At 40.4% G+C, this 13,255-nt stretch overlaps 1 long non-coding RNA gene across 2 annotated transcripts in view; it reads right to left on the bottom strand.

The window, feature by feature from the left end:
• The window catches only part of LOC124086544 (uncharacterized), a 46,533-nt gene extending 33,716 nt beyond the window's left edge, over window positions 1-12,817 (bottom strand). For both annotated transcript variants that reach the window (XR_006849824.2, XR_006849825.2), the window contains exons 1-2: window positions 12,709-12,817; window positions 10,247-10,366 (exon numbers count right to left, since the gene is read on the bottom strand). This is a non-coding gene — a long non-coding RNA (uncharacterized LOC124086544). The remainder of the gene's footprint in view (window positions 1-10,246; window positions 10,367-12,708) is intronic.
• Window positions 12,818-13,255: the final 438 nt, after the last annotated feature.

Raw genomic sequence — 13,255 nt, 5'->3', positions numbered from 1 at the left:
CTTAGCGCTTTGCTGAATTGTTGAGGCTGCCTTTGAACTCATGATCCTTCTGCCTCCGCCTCCCAAGCCACTGAGATTACAGGCAAGCGCCACTGCACCTGGCCTAACCCACAAGTTCTTAACCTTATGGATTTTATATTCTAGTAGAGGGTGAGACACCCTGAAGAACATAAGTATATAAAAATATCTTAGAGGGCTGGGAATATAGCTCAGTTGGTAGAGTGCTTGCCTTGCATGCACAAGGCCATGGGTTCAATCCCCAGCACCATACACACACACAAATGTATACGTGTGTATCTTAGAGGGCTGGGGTTGTGGCTCAGTGGTAGAGCGCTTGCCTAGCATGTGTGAGGCACTGGGTTCAATTTTCAGCACCACATATAAATAAATAAAAGCCCATCAATGACTAATAAAATATTTTTAAAAATAAAAAATAAATAAAGATATTGTGTCCATCTTTTTAAAAAATATATCTTAGAGGGTAATAGTGCTTAAGAGAGAGGGCAGAGAAACGATAGGAAATGTGAAAGAAAAGGCACACTTTTTAGACAGGGTGGCCTGGGCAGACTCACTAGAAGGTCATACCAGACTTGAGATAAAAGTGAGTTACATTGAAGGGGGAAGGGCAGCCACAAAGGCATGGAAGCAGGAGTGTGCGTGGTGTGTTCAAGAAATGACAAGGAGGAGGCCAGTGTGGCTAGAGTAGAATCAATTGGGAGATCAGAAAGGGAGGCCAGCCTCCAAGCTTGGAGACTGTTGTGAGAATGCTGGCATTTCTTCAGAGAGAAGGGGCTAGAGCTGGATTTTGAGCAGACTTGCATCTTAATAGTAGCCCTCTGGCTGTTTTGTTGGGGACAGGCTGAAAGGGGATAGGAGGGAACTGTGGGTAATCTAAGTGAGAAGTGATGCTATATATAGCTTTATTTTTATTTTTTTTCTTTTCTTTTTTTTTTTTTTTTGGTGGCAGGGAGAAATACTGGGGATCAAATCTAGGAACTCTCTACCACTGAGTTATATCATCAGCCCTTTCTAGTTTTTATTTTAAGATAGTCTAAATTGCTGTGGCTGATCTCGAACTTGTGATCCATCTGCTTCAGTCTCCCAAGTAACTTGGATTACAGGTGTGCACTGCCGTGCTGGGCATGATGGTATATTTTAAGCCACAAAATTGAGTGAAACCATCAAAAGAATAAAAGTAGTTTAAGAAGAGTATCTAAGAACCACTCCCTGGATCACAAAAACATGTTGAGATCAAAGATATAAGGCAGGACCTGGCTTAGTGGCACAGGCCCCTAATCCCAGCAACTCAGGAAGCTGAGGCAGGAGGATCACAAGTTGAGATCAGCCTCAGCAATTTAGAGAGACCCTGAATCAAAATAAAAAGGGCTGGGGATGTAGCTCAGTGGTAAAGTACCTCCTGGGTTTAATCCCCAGTATGAGAGAAGGTGGGGGAGAGAAAAAGAGAGAGATAAAGAGGAAGCAGCAAGAGAGAAGCAAGAGGGAACTGATAAGAAGAAAGAAACCCAGAGGAACATTTCAAGGAAGAGGGGAAGATCAATTGAATCCAGTGCTTCTGATTGACCCAGTAACAAGAGTAATGAAATTTGAGCCCTTACGAAAAAAAAATGCTTAATTAAATAATTCTTTTGCTTAGTTCAGATGTATATTGGCCTAAATGTCTCAACAAATTGCAAGTTTGAGAAGGGCAGGGATTATGTCCCAGAATTCTATACTCTACTCCTCTCTCCCCACATCCCTCCCACTCTTTCTCCCAATCACTCTCCACCCTGCAGATTCCCCAGTTTGGGTGGAATCTGAAGGTGGACTCACCAACCAGGAGAACCTTGGACCTTGGCTCTGAGCTGAGGCAGAAGGGATAATCAGAGGGTGGTAGAAGGAGAAAAGGCAGGCACCTATGCAAAAGGAAAATAAATTCTGCCTTTAAAAACTGCCTGCAGCCTTTTGTTGTTGTTGTAAGGAAGCAAAGGAATGTATCTTGGGGCTGCATGGTTCCTCAGTTTAGGTCATTAATGAGCCTTTTCTAGTTGGATCTTCCTGCAGTCTAGACTAGGATAGAGGTTGAGAACTAAATTCCTCTGCACTGAGTTTTCCTCTGGCAGGTGAGGGAGACAGGCGTGTCAGAGCCTGGGAACCAGGAGAACAGAGAAGGGAGCAAGATGGCTGGCGAAGGATTCCCAGGGGTGGGGCAGGGCTGAGGAACCTGTTTTAAGAGGAGTGAGGTCTAACATTAATTTTTGAAAACTTTTTATTGAAGTGAAATAGTGTATACCACTAGATGAATTTTCACACACTGAACACACCCACACAACAGCACTCACATCAAGCTACAGAACATTAGCAAGCACATCAGGAACCCCCCTAGGAATCTTCTCTTCCAGTTGTGACTCTGCCTGAGGGCCATCACTATCCTGATTTTGAACAGCATAGACTAGTTTTGCCTGTTTATAGTCGTATATCTTTCATTCTTATTGCTGTACACTCTCCCATTATATGATTATGCCACAATCTACTTATTTCTTATGCTCATGATGAATATATATGTTGTTTCCATCTCAGATCATTACAAACGATACTGCTGGAAACATATTTGGATATATCTGATGTTTAATTCTCTCTCCTCAATAGTTTATTTTTTAAATATTCAAACATAGAAAAGTTGAAATAATTGTACAGTGGACATCTATTTATGAACCACTTGTATTCTAAATCAACATTTTATTATATTTGCTATATCGCTTAATCTATCCTTTACCCACCATCTGTCCATCTTTTGGGAGGAAAGGGTACTGAGGATTGAACTCAGAGGCACTGGACCACTGAGCCACATCCCCAGCCATATTTTTGTATTTTTATTTAGAGATAGAATCTCACTGAGTTGCTTAGTCACTGCGCTAAGCCAGTCCATCTTTCTAAAAATGCATTTTGAGGGCTGGGACTGTAGCTCAGTGGTAGAGCACTTGCCTACATGTGTGAGGCACTGGGTTTGATCGTCAGCATCGCATAAAAATAAACAAATAAGGGTATTGTGTCCATCTACAACAACAACAACAAAAAATTTTTAATGAATTTTGAAGTAAATTGTACACAGCAGTATACTTTATCCCCAAACATTAACAAAGTTCAATATTTATTTTTGGCTGGGTATGATGATACATGCCAGTAATTCCAGTGACTTAGGAGACTGAGGCAGAAGGATTGCAAGTTCGAGGCTAGCCTCAGCAACTTATTGAGGCCCTAAGCAATTTAGCAAGACCGTCTCAAGGACTGAGGATGTAGCTTAGCAATTACGTGCTCCTAGCTTAAATGGTTAAATCCCTGATCCAAAAAAAAGAACACTAGGAATGTGTCTCAATGGTTAAACACCTTGGGTTCAATCCCTAGTACAACATATGTACACTTACACATATGTATGTATTTATGGAGTTTTGTTTGAAGGAGCATTTATTCAAAATGCAATGCATGTAATATTAACTGTACTGTGTTGAAGAAAGCATGGACCTTTGTAATTTATATCCATCAAAACGTGTCATTAGTATCATCCAGAAAGTTCCTTCATGTGCCTACCCAGTTTCTCCCACAAGTAAGTTCCCATTTTTTTCACTATAGGCTAATTTTGCCAGGTTTAGAATTTCATATTAATGCAGTCTTACATTATATTCTCTTTTGTCAAAGCCTCCTTTCACTAAGCATGTTTTTGAAATTCCTTCATGGTGTTACACAAATAACTACTTTGTTCTTTTAAAATGCTGAGTAGTATTCCATCATATGACTATACCATAATTTGTTTATCCATCGTCCTATTAACTGACATCTAGGATGTGAAGAAAAATTAGTCTTTTGTGGATGCATACTTTCATTTATCTTGGGTAAATAACCTGGAACTGAAATTGCTGGGTCATAAGTATTTATTAAGTTTCATACAAACTTTCAGACTTTTAATTCAATGTGGTTGTACGTACACTGCCACCAACAATACAGAAGAATTAAAATTGTTCAAAACATCTTTGTCAACATTAAATTTAAGCTATTCTGGTAGGTATACAGTAATACCATATTTATACTTCTTTGCATTTTTTTTTTTTTTGGTGGTGCTGGGGATTGAACCCAGGGCCTTGTACATGCAAGGCAAGCACTCTACCAACTGAGCTATATCCCTAGCCCCTTCTTTGCATTTTTAAGTAAACATTGTAGACACATATGTTAATATTTCATAGTCTATATAGAATTTATAGACTATGCCTATAATCTCAGAGGCTTAGAAGGCTGAGGCAGGAAGATTGCAAGTTCAAAGCCAGCCTCAGCAAAAGTGAGGTGCTAAGCAACTCAGTGAGACCCTGTCCCTAAATAAAATACAAAATAGGTCTGGGGATGCGGCTTAGTGGTCGAGTGCCCCTGAGTTCAAACCCTGGTATCCCCCCAAAATAATCATGCCTCTTAAAATATGTTATGAGTTACGCATATATATAAACTATAAACTTCACCATTAAAATTTTTGCTTTAAACATTCATAGAGTTTTGGGGGTTTTCTAGGCAGGGGTAACTGGGGATTGAACCCTGGGGTGTTCTACCACTGAGCTACACCTCCATCTTCAGCCTTTTTAATTTTTTTTCAAGTAACAGAGATTGAACCCACGGGTGCTTAACCACTGAACCACATCCCCAGCCTCAGCTCCCAAGTCCCTGGGATTACAGGTGTACACCACCGTGCCCCGTGCTAAACATTTATAAAATTTTAACAAAATAAATTTTAATAAACTTTAACAAAATTTTAACAAAATGAGGGGAAAATAATTTTTATATTTACTTTTTTTTTTTTAATTTATTTATTTTTAGTTCTCGGCGGACACAACATCTTTGTTGGTATGTGGTGCTGAGTATCGAACCCGGGCCACACGCATGCCAGGCGAGCACGCTACCGCTTGAGCCACATCCCCAGCCCTATATTTACTTTTATACTTATTATTTCTGGTACTCTTCATTTATCCTGAAGATTCAAGTTTCTGTTATCATTTCTTTTCACCCTAAAAAGCTTTCATAATAGTATAAGTCTGCAAGTGATAAATTATCTTAGTTTTTGTTTATCCCAGAATGTCCTGTATTAATTTTAAATGGTTTCCTGCCCTGGATTATGCTGCAATGTCCTTCTCCATTTCCCAAAACCTTCAAGAAAAGTCCATTCTACACAAGAGCCTTGTTAATGGTGCTGAGGTGGCAGGTAGAAAAAGAAATACCCACTTCAATTTGATGGGTCTTACTGAGTGCTCAGTGTGCACCTTCAGGCCTTTGATCCTCCATCAGGACTCTTAGATATCTTGCTTTTCAGCCAAGAAATGTGAAGCCTTGGTAAGATATTCCCTCCTGTTTGGGCTTATGGGGTCTCACTGACTCCATGATAACATGATAACATCTCCATGGCAGTGTACGTACAACCACATTGAATTAAAAGTCTGAAAGTTTGTATGAAACTTAATAAATACTTATGACCCAGCAATTTCAGTTCCAGGTTATTTACCCAAGATAAAGTAGCTTGTGAGCCAAACACTGCCTGTGTGCCTCATAAACAGGTAAACATATCAAAACAGAGAGCTGTCAGAAGCCTTCTCTCACCATCAGTGATGCCTTGGGAAAAGAAGTTTTCCTCAAAACACATGGATCTCACCAGAGATGGGCATGCTTGCTATGGATGATATAGAAGCTACTCCTAGTTTTACATAGGAAGAGCCCATGCATATCTACAGGGCCAGGACTAGAGTAAGTCAAGTGAGTTATTTCCCTCAAGTGCAAAATTTAAAGTGGTGTCAAAAAACTCAGCAGTCAACAAATATATGAAAAAGTGTTCAACATCTCTAGCAATTAGAGAAATGCAAATTAAAACTACACTGAGATTTCATCTCACTCCAGTCACAATGGCAATTATGAAAAATACAAGTAACAATAAATGTTGACAAGGATGTGGGGGAAAAGGTACATTCATACATTGTTGGTGGGACCAGTGACACTCCACATTGTGTACCACAAGAGTAGGATCCTAATTAGAATAAGTTATCCTCCATGTATGTATGTCATACAGTATGTGTACTGTCGTGTATATCTAAAAAGAGCAAATAATAAAGTGGAAAAATTAAAAACCCCTCAGCAGCCAGGTGTGATGGCACATGCCTGTAATCCCAGAGTCTCAGAAGGCTGAGACAGGAGGATCCCAAGTTCAAAGTCAGCCTCAGCAACTTAATGAGGCCCTAAGAAACTTAGCAAGACCCTGTTTCTAAATAAAATATTTTAGAAAAGCAACTGGGAACATGGTTAAATGGTTAACTTAACTCAGTGGTTAAATGCCCCTGAGTTCAATCCCCAGTACCAAAAAACAAAACAAAATCTCAGCAATCAAAATAAATCATGATAGTGCAAAATTAATAAAAACAAAGTTAATGTGAAAAAAACATGATGTACACAATACTTTCAAATAAGTCAGCCTGCCTGACCATATCCACACAGTTCTCATCATTTGCTACCCCTACTTCCAGTCCTATTGGATCCTGCCTTTTCTTAAAGTGTTAATACTTACTTGTTCATTGTGGGGTTTGGGGGGTTTTTTATTTTAAAGATATGGGTCCTCCCTATGTTGCCCACGCTGGTCTTGAACTCCTGGGCCCAAGTGATTCTCCTGTCTCAACCTCCCAAGTAGCTGAGCCTACAGGTGTGCACCACAAGATCTGGCTTCATTATGGATATTTTTGCTTTTATTTTATTTTTAAAAAACATCATATACAAATGCCATGATCTTGATTATTGAGATTTTTGGTGCTTCCTTATGTTTTACACTTTCATTATCCTAGGGCCATCAGTATGGAGCTCTTTAAAATCCTTCCTGCTATATCACCATCCCCACCAAAAAGAAATCCCTCTAGCATACTTTAAGGATATCTTTTTCTTTCTTCTTCTTCTTCTTCTTTTTTTTTTTTTTTTTTTTGTACCAGGGATTGAACTCAGGGGTGCTTAACCACTGAACCACATCCCCAGCCCCCCCTTTTTTATATTTATTTTTTAGTTTTTATTTCACAATATCTTTATTTATTTTTATGTGATGCTGAGGATCAAACTCAGGGCTGCACACGTGCTAGGCGAGCGCTCTACCGCTGAGCCACAATCCCAGCCCCATCCCCAGCCCTTTTAATTTTTTATTTTAAGTCAGGGACTCACTAAGTTGCTAAGGCTAGCTTTGAACTTGCAATACTCCTGCCTCAGCCTCCTGAGCCACTGGGATTACAGGCATGCAACACCACATTGGCTCAATGATAGCATTTTTTTCATACATGAAAGGCTTGCTTACTTACACCAAAAGCAGACGAGTAAGGGTTTTGGGTGAATTCTTGGCACAGTTCACTTAGCAGTTTTTTGTTTTTAAATATTTTATTAGTTGTTGGTAGACCTTTATTTATTTTTATGTGGTGCTGAGAATTGAACCCAGTGCCTCACACATGCTATACAAGCACTCTACCACTGAGCCGCAACCCAGCCCCAAGCAGTTTTATAAATAGGAATTCTAACAGGTTTCTGGATTCCAGAGTAAAAATTCATCAGTTAAAGTGATCTTAAATTTCTTCATTTCAATATGAGAGACTAAACTGGGTATAGTTTAGTCAGTTTAAACATGCCACTGGGGAGGCTAAGGTTGGAGGTTCACAAGTTTGAGGCCAGTCTGGGCAACTTAGCAAGACCCTATCTCAAATTAAAATAAAAACCAAACAACAACAACAAAAAAGGGCCAGGGATATAGAACCTTACACATAATAAGTACATACTTTCCACGAAGATATACCCCAGCCTTCAAAAATATAAAATAACATGGCATTTAAGGTAAATTGTAGTCCCATTTCGCAGAAAAAAAAAAAGTGAGATCCAAGGACATTTAGTGACTTGATCAAATTGATATTGGTAATACATATCATAACTTGGATCCTCAATCTAGGGTTCTGGGTTAATCCATCACTTCTACTACTATTCCATGCAACAGGATTGAATGAAGGGGAATACATATTTCATAAATGGCATACATTCTGATCATCCTCTGCCATAAAATATCAGATCTGAGATTCAAATATTTCACCCATCTCAAGCTTCGGCTACATAATGAATGCATCAATGTGCATTCCAAAAAACATTGCAAAATATACTAAAATTTTTGGATTTCTCAACCGTATTCTTAGTTTCTTATATTGATTTTGGGGGATTGTACTGGGGATTGAACCCAGGGACGCTTTAATCACTGAGCTACATCCCTAGCCCTTTTATTTTTTATTTTGAGACAGGGTCTTACCAAGTTACTTAGGGCCTCACACAGTCTCTGAAGCTGAACTTACAATCCTCCTGCCTTAGCCTGTCAGGTCACTGGGATTACAGGTGTGTGCCATGATGCCCAGCAGAACTTTATTACATTTTATGACTGAATAACATTCCATTCTGTGTATATGCACATTTTGTTTATTCTTTCATCAGCTGAATGATCAGCTTGGTTTAACACTTTGGTTATTGTGAACAATCCTACTATGAATGTATGTATACAAATTTTTGTGTGCAGAAATGTTTTTATTTCTCTTGGTAGGAGTAGAATGGCTGAGTCATTTGCTCCTTTACACTTTCAACAGAATAATGTATCATTATCTATTGCTGCATAGAAAAGTATCCCAAAACTTTGTGACTTAAGATAACAATAATTATATCTCTTACAGTTTCTGTGAGTAAAGAATTTGAGAGCAACTTCAGGTCTCTCATGATGTTGCAGACAGATGCTGGTCATGGTGGCAGTGGTCAAAAGAAAAGACTCAGCTGCAAATGGAGGATTTTTTTTTTTTTTTTTTTGTGCTGGAGATTCAGGGCCCAATACATGCTAGGCAAGTGTTCTACCATTGAACTATATCCACAGCACTGTCTATTTTACTCTGAGACAGGATTTCACTAAATTGCTTAGGCTGGTCTCAAACTTGCAATCCTGCCTCAGTCTCCTAAGCAGCCTATGTTACAGGTGGAGGATCCATTTCTAAAGTGTCTCACTCAGTCGGGCGTGGTGGCACATGCCTGTAATCCAGTTATTCAGGAGGCTGAGGCAGGAAGATTGCATGTTTGAAGCTGGCCTCAACAACTTAGCGAGGCCCTGAGCAACTTAATGAGACCCTGTCTCAAAATAAAAAATAAAAAGGGGTCTGGGATTGTAGCTCAGGGATAGAGCGCTTGCCTAGCATGTGTGAGGGGCTGGGTTTGATTCTCAGCACTGCATATAAATAAATAAAATAGAGGTTCATCAACAACTAAAAAAATGTTGAAAAATTAAAATAAAATAAAAAGGGCTGAGGATGTGGCTCAGTAGTTAAGCACCCCTGTGTTCAACCCCTGGTACCAAAACATAATAATTATAAAGTGGCCCACTCACTTAACTGGCAAGTTGGTGCTGGCTACTGGTTGAGGGACTCAGTTCTTCTCCACATGGGCTTCTCCACAGAGAGGCTTGAGTGTCCTCAATGTACCTGGCTTCCTCCAAACAAGATATCCCAGAGATCAAGACAGATGCTGCATATCTTTTAAGACTAAGCCTCAGAAGTCACACACTGTCACTGTCACCATATTGTATTGTTAACGTACATCAACACAAATTCTTGTGGTAGGGGACTAGACAAAGGAGTAGATACCAGGAGAGGAGAGGATCATTAGGAACCCATCTTGGAGACTATCTTACAAATAGGTTGATTTCAAAGTTCTGATCTGTTGTTCCTGAGATGAGCAAGTTTATATGACAAAAAAAGTACATGTCAAAGTTTATAGGATCCTGACAGCACTGGAATTTGTTTCCTCTTCTTGCATAAAACAACCTGCAGTAGAGCTTCTACCTTCAGCTGGATAATTTAAGGAGAAGGATCTTGAACGTACTATGTTATTAGGAATTAGATCAAGAACTCCAAGCTGGAATGCCACCATTGGAGTAATGCACCCTGGCATTCACCTCTGTAAGATCAACCCTTTGTCTCTCTATCTATAACATCAGAACCTTTCTGGAATGTTGTTTGGGTTATTTAATACAGTATTTAAATCCACCTTCTACCCTGAAAAATCAGCAAGTACTTACTAGGTATCTACTGTGTACCCAAGAGCAAATCCCAGGATCATTTGAGACTACTGTAGATGGATAAGCCAAAAATGCCCAGGCGTGACCAAAATAGATTGTTGTCAGACCCACCTGTCCTGAGGCTTCAAAGGCAAGGAACCGAACAGGATTTCTTTCTTTTTCTTTGAGTTGGCATTCAGAGAAGTCACAGTCACAAGAATGCTTTTAGATTTATTTTCATTTAGAAAATTCCTGAGGACATGAAAGACAAAGAAAGGTTGAAGAATAATTCTAGATTAAAGAAGACTAAAGGCGCCTGGCAACAAAATGTAAAGCTTATCCTGGATTAGCCCCTGGACTGGGAAGAAAAATAACTATAAAGTACATTAGTGGAAATTGGTGGAACTAGAACATGAATTATAGATTAGATAATAATATTAGAGCAATTTTAACTTTTTCTGAATTTTATTATATTGTATTTATATAGTGAAGCATATTTTTTGCAAGAAATACACATGAAATTAAAAAGGGACAAATGTTTCTAAAACTTAACCTTCAAATTGTTCAGGAAAAAAGCCTACAATGAGTTGGCCCTCTATCTCTGTGGGATTCATATCTTTGGATTCAACCAACCATAGATGAAAATATTAGAAAAACTTTCATCTATACTGAACATGCACAGACTACTTTCTGTGTCATTTCCCCAAAACAATACAGTATAATACAGTCTAACAATTGTATATGGTATGAAATATGTTGTTAGGCACGAAAATAGATGATTTAAAATATATAGGAAGATATGTGTAGGTTTTATGCAAATACTATGCCACTTATGCAAGGGAATTGAGCCCTTATGGATTTTGATATCTTTAGGGGATCCTAGAACCAATCCCCCGTGAATACTGAGAGATGACTATATGCAAACACTTACGTATGTGTGTGTGTGTGCATGTGTAGACAGAGGGAGAGAACAGATGCATCAAAGGTTAATAATGAATGAGGGCTGGGCATGGTGGTGCACACCTGTAATCCTAGCAGCTTGGGAGGCTGAGGCAGGAGATTCCTGAGTTCAAAATCAGCCTCAGCAACTTAGCAAGGGCCTAAGCAACTCAGCAAGACCTTGTCTCAAAAATAAAAAATAAAAAGGGCTGGGGATGTAGCTCAGTGGTTAAGCACCCCTGGGTTCAATCCCTGGTACTAAATAATAATAACAACAACAACAATAATAGGATCTCAGTGAAGGGCATACTGGAGTTCTTATACTATATTTGCAGTTTTTCTGTAAATTTTAAATTGTTTCAAAATAAGAAGTTCAAGAGAAAAGAAAAAAGACCCTCTTGAAGCTCTTCCGTCAAGGACAAGACAAAATGTGAAAGGTAAATGGAAGTCAGATGGTCAGTTGTCACCTGCATGAATGCGCTGCCACTGTCTTGGTGCTGGAGGTGACAAGTGTCTGAGTGTGTAACTCATAGATGTCAGGGACCCCAGAAATACCAAAATCTTTCACTGACCTTGGAACCCCAGAGTCAGCCCTTGAAAGTGACAGTCTCAACACATTCTAACCCTTCCCTTGGGACTGGGAACACTTTAATGGTTCCCCTCTATGTGGCCCCAGGCTGGGAAATAATACCACTCACTTGAGCTTTCTCTGCAAGATTGATTTCTTCCTTCCACTGAATTGCGGCCTGGGCCAGAAGATGAAACTTCCCCCACCCCTTTCAGGTCAGAGGCAGCCTGGCCAGGAAACCCGGGGGCAAAATTCCCAATATCTCCAAGAACATCTCAGACTTCACTTATTTACTCTGACCTGGCCCAGAGAGAAACCTCCCCAAGATGCTACTCAGTCTCAGATGTCAGGGTCCCTTTCTCCACTGGAGAGGGAAGGGGCAGGTGAGAGCCCCGCTGACATAAGAAACAGATGCTCTGATCAAGTACCAGAGAATGCCTGAGTTAAACACACTGGCCCTTCAGCCTTCAGAACTCACTATGAACTCTATAAAATAGTTTCAATGCCAGCCCAGCCTGGGTATCACCATCTGCCTGCCAGAGCCAACCCACTGACTTCCAATTAGTAGTGAGAGGAAGCGCAGAGGGCACTCAGCCCTGGGGCTTCAAAGAGGAGGAGGTCAGGGAGATTCCCCAACAAGAGAATCAATCACAGAGCCCCTGGGGAGAGAGATCTTTCTAGTTCTCATGAAAGTGGTTACTGATTCTGATGGCCTATAGCCCAGACAGCCTCCTCCTGGGGACAAAGAACTTTCTCTGCTGGCTCTCAAGCATGTGGGGGGAAGATCAGCCTCCTGCTGTTTACCATTCACAGGCCTTCCTGATTACCTGAGATTAGGCAAATAAATCACAGGCCCTAGCACATAGCAAATTTTCCATAGCAAATGCTTTCTTAGTGCTTACCAAGTTCTGTCCTCAGCACTTTATAGACAGTAACTCGTAATCCCTCTAATAACCCTATGACCTTGGTGCTCACTTGACAGATGAGGAAACTGAGGCACAGAGAATGTGCGAGTCAGCTTTTCATTACTGTAACAAAATATATGACATGATCAACTTAAAAAAAGGAAAAGTTTACTTTGACTCACAGTTTTGGAGGTTCCAGGCCATGATCAATTGGCCCTATTGCTTTGGGCCTGTGGCAGAGCAGCAGATCATGACAGGGAGCCATATTGGAACAGCCAGCTTACATCATGACACCAGGAAGCAGAGGGGGAGAAAAAGCCCAGTTTCCCACAATCCCCTTGAGGCCACACCCTCAGTGACTTAAGACCTCCCACTAGGCCCCACCTCTTAAAGGCCCACCTTCCAGTGGCCTCAAGCTGAGGACCAAGCTTTTAACATGTGGGTCTGTGGGGGACATTCCAGACCCAGACTGTAGCCAAGAGGCCAGTAACATGCCCAAAGTCATTGGCCTAGCGAATAATAAAGCTGAGGTAGGTGGGAGAAGGAGGGAAAAGATGTTGAGATTGGGGAGAAACCTAGTGTCCCCACAGTCTTCATCAGTACCCAACTCCCAGCTACTCAAATCTAAGTCAAGTCCCAGTGTTTACTACACAATTGTGGTTTCCCTGTTGGTCCATAGTTCTGTCCTTAGATCCTTCCATGTGGAAATTCCAGAACCCTTACTGGGAC

The sequence above is a fragment of the Marmota monax genome, unplaced genomic scaffold (assembly GCF_021218885.2).
Source record: "Marmota monax isolate L192 unplaced genomic scaffold, Marmota_monax_Labrador192_F-V1.1 WCK01_AAM20220418_F8-fsc00024, whole genome shotgun sequence".
Classification (NCBI taxonomy): domain Eukaryota; kingdom Metazoa; phylum Chordata; class Mammalia; order Rodentia; family Sciuridae; genus Marmota; species Marmota monax.
Note: the sequence above shows the minus strand (reverse complement) of the source record. Positions and strands in the feature narration are given on the sequence as shown.